Raw genomic sequence first — 9,570 nt, 5'->3', positions numbered from 1 at the left:
ACAGTGACACATTTGAACTTCACGTTACATTTTACAACTGTCAAAAGTTTGGATTATGTTTCAGTAGGCCTAGTTAGGCTGTCACCTAGGCTATCAAGGCTCTATTTGTAAGCTGAGATAAACTAGCTAGTAAACACCATATCACTAACATGCATCACTTGGAGTTAGCTAGATGGAGGAAACGAGCGCTTTAGCCAACTTATTGAACCGCATCAAATAGCTTGCAAAGTTGCGTTTCAACAAAACTGTTACCTTACTTTCAAGAATAACTCCGTAGACAAAAAGTCAAAATGATTGCACTGTTTCCACGATATAAATCCACGAAAACACTCAGTATAGAGCTACATTGACTGAGACTTCTATGGGGTCGCCTGGATCTGCACTGACTAACAAATCACATGGTGTAGTGGGCGGGACAGTGCTCTCGACCACAGAATGTCAAATGAGTGAGAGACTTTTACAGACAATTGAGTTTCATTCCCTAGGGCATCAAACAAATAACCCTAAATAACTCACTTTCTGTTAGTGTGTTTAAAGTCAAAATTGCAGCATAGGTTAATATGACTATTAGTAGGCTATTTGTAAACTCATCTCATAATACTTTAGGTAAAACTATGTGTCAACCACAATCATTAATATGCTATTATAAGTGACAAAATCACAACCACACCAAACAACATCAAAACTTGAATGTGACTGTCACTACAACCACACTATCTAATACTCCATTAAATTTCATCCAAATTAGTCACTGCTTTCTGCCTATAACACCAACTTATTGTTCCTTTTATAAGAAACTTAGGTTCAAACCTGTGTGTGTGTGTGTGTGTCTGTGTGTGTGTGTGTGTGTGTGTGTGTGTGTGTGTGTGTGTGTGTGTGTGTGTGTGTGTGTGTGTGTCTGTGTCTGAGTCTCTATGTGGAAAGCGGGGGAGGTTAGAGAGACATCCAGCTGGGAGAGAGGGGAGGGGTGAGAAGAACTGTGGGGGGAGGGAAACAGACTAGAGTGGGTGAGCCACAGTGAGGGAGCAAGACCATGCGCGGCTAGGAACAGAGACCTATAAAAACCTAATAAACCTAAATATCTCACTTTCTGTCAACATGGTTGAAATCAAAATTGCAGCATAAGTTGATATGATTATAATTATTCATCAACTCGCTTCAAAATATTTTAGCTAAAACTGTGTCCACCACAATCATTAATGTGCTTTTAAAAAACACAAACAACACCAAATTCAAAACTTTGTATATGACTGTCACTACAAACACACTAACTAATACTCCATCAAATTTCATCCAAATTAGTCACTGTTTTCTGCCTATAACACCAACGTTTTGCTTCTTTTATAAGACACCTAGATTCAAACCTTCGCCATTTCAATATACTTTTGAAATTCAAGAATCTGGTCGCAATTCCTCTCAGGCAACCCCTCAAGATCATTTTAGTGCTTAAATGACATAATTTCGATAAACCGTCTAGGAGAAGTATTTCAAAATACATGATGTGCAAAAATCAGACAATCTCACATAATTCAAATTCTTCTAAGATTCACTATATAGTTTAAATGTAAAACTTGTTCAGAATAATACAACACACATGTCCACCAAATTTGGTTCATTTCCGTGAATGTATGCGTCAACCACAGTAGACGGCGCGCTAGGTGGCGCTATACAGTCCCTGAGCCACACCCTAGGCCAAACCTTTGTCTCTAAGTACAGTTAACAATTCCACATCTAGATGCCAAATTACAAGAGTTTTAGTGCATGTCAAGTTGGTGAAAAAGGGCGAAAAAGTTAAGAGTAAGAGGAATAGAAGTATAATAATAATAATAATAATAATAATCTGAGCAAAAACAATAGGGCCTTGCACCTACGGTGCAGCCACTTTCAGTGGCCGCACCTCGGTGCTCGGGCCCTAAATATAGCCGCAAGCGGCGATGGCGGGCCCGAGCACCAGCGGTGCGGAGACCTGTGAGATTTTGGAATCTAACAAAGCAACATGTGCGTGTTGGTGGGCATGTGCATGAGCCACACACATGCCCACCAAATTTGGTCAATTTTCCTGATTGTATGTGTCAGCCACAACAGACAATATGCTAGTAGCATAGAGTCCCTAAGCCACACCCTAGGCCAGAGCTCTATCTCTGACTATAGATAGCAATAACGCTAGACAGACACAGACAGAGGGGGTAGAGACAAATGGATCAATAGAATAGAATATACACTTTTTTGATCCCGTGAGGGAAATTTATTTCTCTGCATGTAACCCAATTTAACCAAATTAGTGAACACGCACAGCACACAGTGAACACACAGTGAGGTGAATCACACACTGACCCAGAGCAGTGAGCTTCCTGCCCAACCAGCGGTGCTGGGGGAGCAGTGAGGGGTTAGGTGCCTTGCTCAAGGGCACTTTAGTGGTGGACTGGTTGGGGATTGAACCGGCATCCTTCCAGTTACAATCCCCAAGCCCTAACCAGTAGGCCACGGCTGCCCAGAGGGAAGGAGGGAGGGAGGAAAGAGGGAGGGAGGGAGGGAGGAAAGAGGGAGGGAGGGAGGGAGGGTGTGTTTGTGTGTGTGTGTGTGTGTGTGTGTGTGTGTGTCTGTGTGTGTGTGTGTGTGTGTGTGTGTGTGTGCGAGCGCGCGCGTGCGTGCGTGCGTGCGTGAGAGAGAGAGAGAGAATGACGGGGGAGGGGTGAGAGAGTGTCTGTGAGTCTGTGTAGAGAATTAGCAGGGGACGAGAGAGACATGCAGCTGAGAGAGAGAGCACCTACTCCTGCTCAGCTAAATGGATGGAGTATATGACACATGCAAGCACAAATAAACCTAAATACTCACTTACTGTGAACATGGCTAAAGTCAAAATTTCAAAATTGCAGCATAGGTTGATATGATTATAATTATTCGTCAACTCGCTTCAAAATATTTTAGCTAAAACTGTGTCCACCACAATCATTAATGCACTTTCTAAAAAACACAAACAACACCAAATTCAAAACTTTGCATATGACTGACAAACACACTAACTAATACTCCATCAAATTTCATCCAAATTAGTCACTGTTTTCTACCTATAACACCAACTTTTTGTTTCTTTTACAAGACACCTAGATTCAAACCTTCGCCATTTCAATATACTTTTGTATACTTTTTAATATACTATACTCAGAGCAGTGAGCTGCCTGCCCAACCAGCGGCGCTCAGGGAGCAGTCAGGGGTTAGGTGCCTTGCTCAAGGGCACTTCAGCTGTGGACTGGTCAGGGATCGAACCGGCAATCCTCCAGCTACAAGCCCCAAGCCCTAACCAGTAGGCCACAGTTGCCCAAAGGGGGTGTGTGTGTGTGTGTGTGTGTGTGTGTGTGTGTGTGTGTGTGTGTGTGTGTGTGTGTGTGTGTGTGTGTGTGTGTGTGTGTGTGTGTGTGTGTGTGTGTGTGTGTGTGTGTGTGTGTGTGTGTGTGTGTGTGTGTGTGTGTGTGTCTCTCTCTCTCTAGAAAGCCGCGCGTGTGTCAATGTGTGTGTGTTAGTTAGGGAGGACCCGAGAAGGGGGGTGACAGAGTGCGTGCGTGTGTCTGTTAGTTGCAACAGAGAGAGAGGCAGAGAAGGACAGAGAGGAGGGGCTGTGTGATTGGGCAAATGTGAAATTAAAAATAACTCACTTTCTGTTAACATGGTTAAAATCAAAATTGCAGCATAGCTTGATATGATTATAATCATTCATCAACTCGCTTCAAAATATTTTAGCTAAAACTGTATCCACCACAATCATTAATGCGCTTTTAAACATCACAAACAACACCAAATTCAAAACTTTGTATATGACTGTCACTACAAACACACTAACTAATACTCCATCAAATTTCATCCAAATTAGTCACTGTTTTCTGCCTATAACACCAACTTTTTGTTCATTTTATAAGACACCTAAGTTCAAACCTTCGCCATTTCGATATACTTTTGAAATTCAAAAATCTGGTCGCAATTTCTCTTGGGCAACCCCTCAAGATCATTTTACTGCTGAAATGACATAATTTCGATAAACCGTCTAGGAGAAGTATTTCAAAATACATGATGTGCAAAAATCAGAAAATCTCACATAATTCAAATTCTTCTAAGATTCACTATATAGTTTGAATGTAAAACTTGTTCAGAATAATACAACACACATGTCCACCAAATTTGGTTCATTTCCGTGAATGTATGTGTCAACCACAGTAGACGGCTCGCTAGGTGGCGCTATAGAGTCCCTGAGCCACACCCTAGGCCACAGCTCTGTGTCTGAGTATCAAATGCAATTCTACATATGCCAGCTAAATTGCAAGAGTTTTAGAGCATGCCAAGTTGGTGAAAAATGTTACTGGTAAGAGAATTATACTATAATAATAAGAAATATAGCCGCAAGCGGCGATGGCGGGCCCGAGCACCTGCGGTGCGGAGACATGTGACATTTCAGAATCTAACAAAGCAACATGTGCGTGTTGGTGGGCATGTGCATGAGCAACACACATGCCCACCAAATTTGGTCAATTTTCCTGAATGTATGTGTCAACCACAAAAGACAACACGCTAGGTGGCGCTTTAGAGTTCCTAAACCACACCCTAGGCCAGAGCTCTATCTCTGACTATCGATAGCAATAACGCACAAGCCCACCAAATTTGGTTCATTTTCGTGAATGTGTGTGTCAACCACAACAGACAATGCGCTAGGTGGTGTTATACAGTCCCGAAGACACCCTTGGCCAGAGTGCTGTCTCTGAATAGCTATAACAATAACACATGCCAACCAAATTTGGTTCATTTTTGTGAATGTATGTGTCAACCACAACAGACAATGCACTAGGTGGCGCTATAGAGTCCCTAAGCCACACCCGAGGCCAGAGCTCTGTCTCTGAATAACTATAGCAATAACACACATGCCCACCAAATTTGGTTAATTTGGGTGAAAGTACACAGACAATGCGCTAGGTGGCGCTATAGAGTCCCTAAGCCACACCCTAGGGCAGAGCTCTATCTCTGACTATCGATAGCAATAACGCACAAGCCCACCAAATTTGGTTCATTTTCGTGAATGTGTGTGTCAACCACAACAAACAATGCGCTAGGTGGCGTTATACAGTCCCGAAGACACCCTTGGCCAGAGTGCTGTCTCTGAATAGCTATAGCAATAACACATATGCCAACCAAATTTGGTTCATTTTTGTGAATGTATGTGTCAACCACAACAGACAATGCACTAGGTGGCGCTATAGAGTCCTTAAGCCACACCCGAGGCCAGAGCTCTGTCTCTGAATAACTATAGCAATAACACACATGCCCATAAAATTTGGTTCATTTTGGTGAATGTACGTGTCAACCACAACAGACAATGCATTAGGTGGCGCTCTAGAGTCCCTAAGCCACACTCTAGGCCAGAGCTCTGTCTCTGACTACCGATAGCAATAACACACAAGCCCACCAAATTTGGTTCATTTTGGTGAATGTTTGTGTCAACCACAACAGACAACGCACTAGGTGGCGCTATAGAGTCCCTACGCCACACCCTCTGCCAAAGCTCTGTCTCTGACTAGCCATAGCAATAACACACAAGTCCACCAAATTTGGTTCATTTTGGTGAATGTACGTGTCAACCACAAAATATAATGTGCTGCTAGGTGGCGCTATAGAGTCCCAAAGCCACACCTTAGGCCAGAGCTCTGTCTCTGACTAGCTGAAGCAATTCCACATGTAGCTGCCAAATTACATCCAATTCATAATCTTTTTTCTGCCTATAACACCAACTTCCTGTTTCTCAATAAAACACCATAATTCAAACCTTCGCCATTTCGATATACTTTTGAAATTCAAAAATCTGGTCGCATTTCCTCTCGGGCAACCCCTCAAGATCATTTTAGTGCTTATATGACATGATTTCGATAAACCGTCTAGGAGAAGTGTTTCAAAATACATGATGTGCAAAATTCATAATCATAACCATAACTCAAATTCTTCGAATATTTGTTATAGAGTGTAAATGTAAAAATTGTTTAGATTAATACAACACACATGCCCACCAAATCTGGGCCATTTTCGTGAATGCATGTGTCAACCACAACAGACAGCGTGATAGGTGGCGCTATAGAGTCCCTGAGCCACGCCCTAGGCCAAAGCTCTGTCTCTGAGTTTCGATTGCAATTCTACAAATGGCTGCCAAATTACAAGAGTTTTAGAGCATGCAAAGTTGGTGAAAAAAAAAAAACAGGTAAGACGGAAAAAGAATAATAATAATAATAATCTGAGCAGAAACAATAGGGCCTTGCACCTACGGTGCAGCCACTTTCAGTGGCCGCACCTCGTTGCTCGGGCCCTAAATATAGCCGCAAGCGGCGATGGCGGGCCCGAGCACCTGCGGTGCGGAGACCTGTGAGATTTCGGAATCTAACAAAGCAACATGTGCGTGTTGGTGGGCATGTGCATGAGCAACACACATGCCCACCAAATTCGGTCAAGTTTCCTGAATGTATGTGTCAGCCACAACAGACAACATGCTAGGTAGCGCTCTAGAGTCCCTAAGCCACACCCTAGGCCAGAGCTCTATCTCTGACTATCGATAGCAATAACGCACAAGCCCACCAAATTTGGTTCATTTTCGTGAATGCGTGTGTCAACCACAACAGACAATGCACTAGGTGGCGCTATACAGTCCCTAAGACAACCTTGGCCAGAGCGCTGTCTCTGAATAGTGGTAGCAATAACACACAAGCCCATCACATTTGATTAATTTTTGTGAATGTATGTGACAACTACAACAGCCTATATGCTAGGTGGCGCTATAGAGTCCCTAAGCCACACCCTTGGCTAGAGCTCTGTCTCTGACTAGCAATAGCAATAACACACATGCCCACCAAATTTGGTTCATTTTCGTGAATGTATGTGTCAACCACAACAGACAATGCGCTAGGTGGCGCTCTAGAGTCCCTAAGCCACACTCTAGGCCAGAGCTCTGTCTCTGACTAGTGGTAGCAATAACACACAAGCCCACCACATTTGATTAATTTTCGTGAATGTATGTGACAACTACAACAGCCTATATGCTAGGTGGCGCTATAGAGTCCCTAAGCCACACCCTTGGCTAGAGCTCTGTCTCTGACTAGCAATAGCAATAACACACATGCCCACCAAATTTGGTTCATTTTCGTGAATGTTTGTGTTAACCACAACAGATAACGTGCTGCTAGGTGGCGCTATTGAGTCCCTAAGCCACACCCTTGGCTAGAGCTCTGTCTCTGACTAGCAATAGCAATAACACACATGCCCACCAAATTTGGTTCATTTTCATGAATGTTTGTGTCAACCACAACAGATAACGTGCTACTAGGTGGCGCTATGGAGTCCCAAAGCCACACCTTAGGCCAGAGCTCTGTCTCTGACTACCAAAAGCAATTCCACATGTAGCTGCCAAATTACATCCAATTCATAGTATTTTTTCTTTCTATAACACCAACTTCCTGTTTCTTAATAAAACGCCATAATTCAAACCTTCGCCGTTTCAATATACTTCAAAAATTAAAAAATCTGGTCGCAATTCCTCTCGGGCAACCCCTCAAGATCATTTTAGTGCTTATATGACATGATTTCGATAAACCGTCTAGGAGAAGTATTTCAAAATAAGTGATGTGCAAAAATCATAATCATAATCATAACTCAAATTCTTCTAAGATTCACTATATAGTTTAAATGTAAAACTTGTTCAGAATAATACAACACACATGTCCACCAAATTTGGTTCATTTCCGTGAATGTATGTGTCAACCACAACAGACAGTGCGGTAGGTGGCGCTATAGAGTCCCTGAGCCACACCCTAGGCCAGAGGTCTGTCTCTCAGTAGAGGCATCAATTCTACAGGTAGCTGCCAAATTTCAAGAGTTTTAGAGCATGCCAAGTTGGTGAAAAAGGGCAAAAAAGTTAAGGGTAAGAGGAATAGAAGTATAATAATAATAATAAATATAGCCGCAAGCGGCGATGGCGGGCCCGAGCACCTGCGGTGCGGAGACCTGTGAAATTTCGGAATCTAACAAAGCAACATGTGCGTGTTGGTGGGCATGTGCATGAGCAACACACATGCCCACCAAATTTGGTCAATTTTCCTGAATGTATGTGTCAACCACAACAGACAACACGCTAGGTTGCGCTATAGAGTCCCTAAGCCACACCCTAGGCCAGAGCTCTATCTGTGACTATCGATAGCAATAACGCACAAGCCCACCAAATTTGGTTCATTTTCGTGAATGAGTGTGTCAACCACAACAGACAATACGCTAGGTGGCGCTATACAGTCTCTAAGACACCCTTGGCCAAAGCGCTGTCTCTGAATCGTTATAGCAATAACACACATGCCCACCAAATTTGGTTCATTTTCCTGAATGTATGCGTCAACAACAACACACAATCTGCTAGGTGGCGCTATAGTCCCTAAGCCACACCATAGGCCAGAGCTCTGTTTCTGACTAGCGGCAGTAATAACAAACAAGCTCACCAAATTTGATTCATTTTCGTGAATGTATGTCAACCACAACAGGTAACACACTAGGTGGCGCTATAGAGTCCCTAAGCCACACCCTCGGCCAGAGCTCTGTCTCTGAATAGCTATAACTAAACACATGCCCACCAAATTTGGTTCATTTTTGTGAATGTTTGTGTCAACCACAACAGACAATGTGCTAGGTGGCGCTATAGAGTCCTTAAGCCACACCCTAGTCCAGAGCTCTGTTTCTAACTAGCAAAAACAATAACACACGAGCCCACCAAATTTGGTTAATTTTCGTGAATGTTTGTGTCAACCACAACAGACAATGCGCTAGGTGGCGCTATAGAGTCCTTAAGCCACACCCTAGGCCAAAGCTCTGTCTCTGACTACCGATAGCAATAACACACAAGTCCACCAAATTTGGTTCATTTTCGTGAATGTATGTGTCAACCACAACAGACAACGCACTAGGTGGCGCTATATAGTCCCTATGCCACACCCTAGGGAAAAGCTCTGTCTCTGACTAGCCATAGCAATAAGACACAAGTCCAACAAATTTGGTTCATTTTCGTGAATGTTTGTGTCAACCACAACAGATAACATGCTGCTAGGTGGCGCTATAGAGTCCCGAAGCCACACCTTAAGCCAGAGCTCTGTCTCTGACTAGCGATAGCAATAACACACAAGCACACCAAATTTGGTTCATTTTCATCAATGTTTGTGTCAACCACAACAGACAATGTGCTAGGTGGCGCTATAGAGTTCCTAAGCCACACCCTAGTCCAGAGCTCTGTCTCTAACTAGCAAAAACAATAACACACGAGCCCACCAAATTTGGTTAATTTTCGTGAATGTTTGTGTCAACCACAACAGACAATGCGCTAGGTGGCGCTATAGAGTCCTTAAGCCACACCCTAGGCCAAAGCTCTGTCTCTGACTACCGATAGCAATAACACACAAGTCCACCAAATTTGGTTCATTTTCGTGAATGTATGTGTCAACCACAACAGACAACGCACTAGGTGGCGCTATATAGTCCCTATGCCACACCCTAGGCCAAAGCTCTGTCTCT

This window comes from Sardina pilchardus, chromosome 6, assembly GCF_963854185.1.
Source record: "Sardina pilchardus chromosome 6, fSarPil1.1, whole genome shotgun sequence".
NCBI lineage: Eukaryota > Metazoa > Chordata > Actinopteri > Clupeiformes > Clupeidae > Sardina > Sardina pilchardus.
This window is presented reverse-complemented; position numbering follows the sequence as displayed.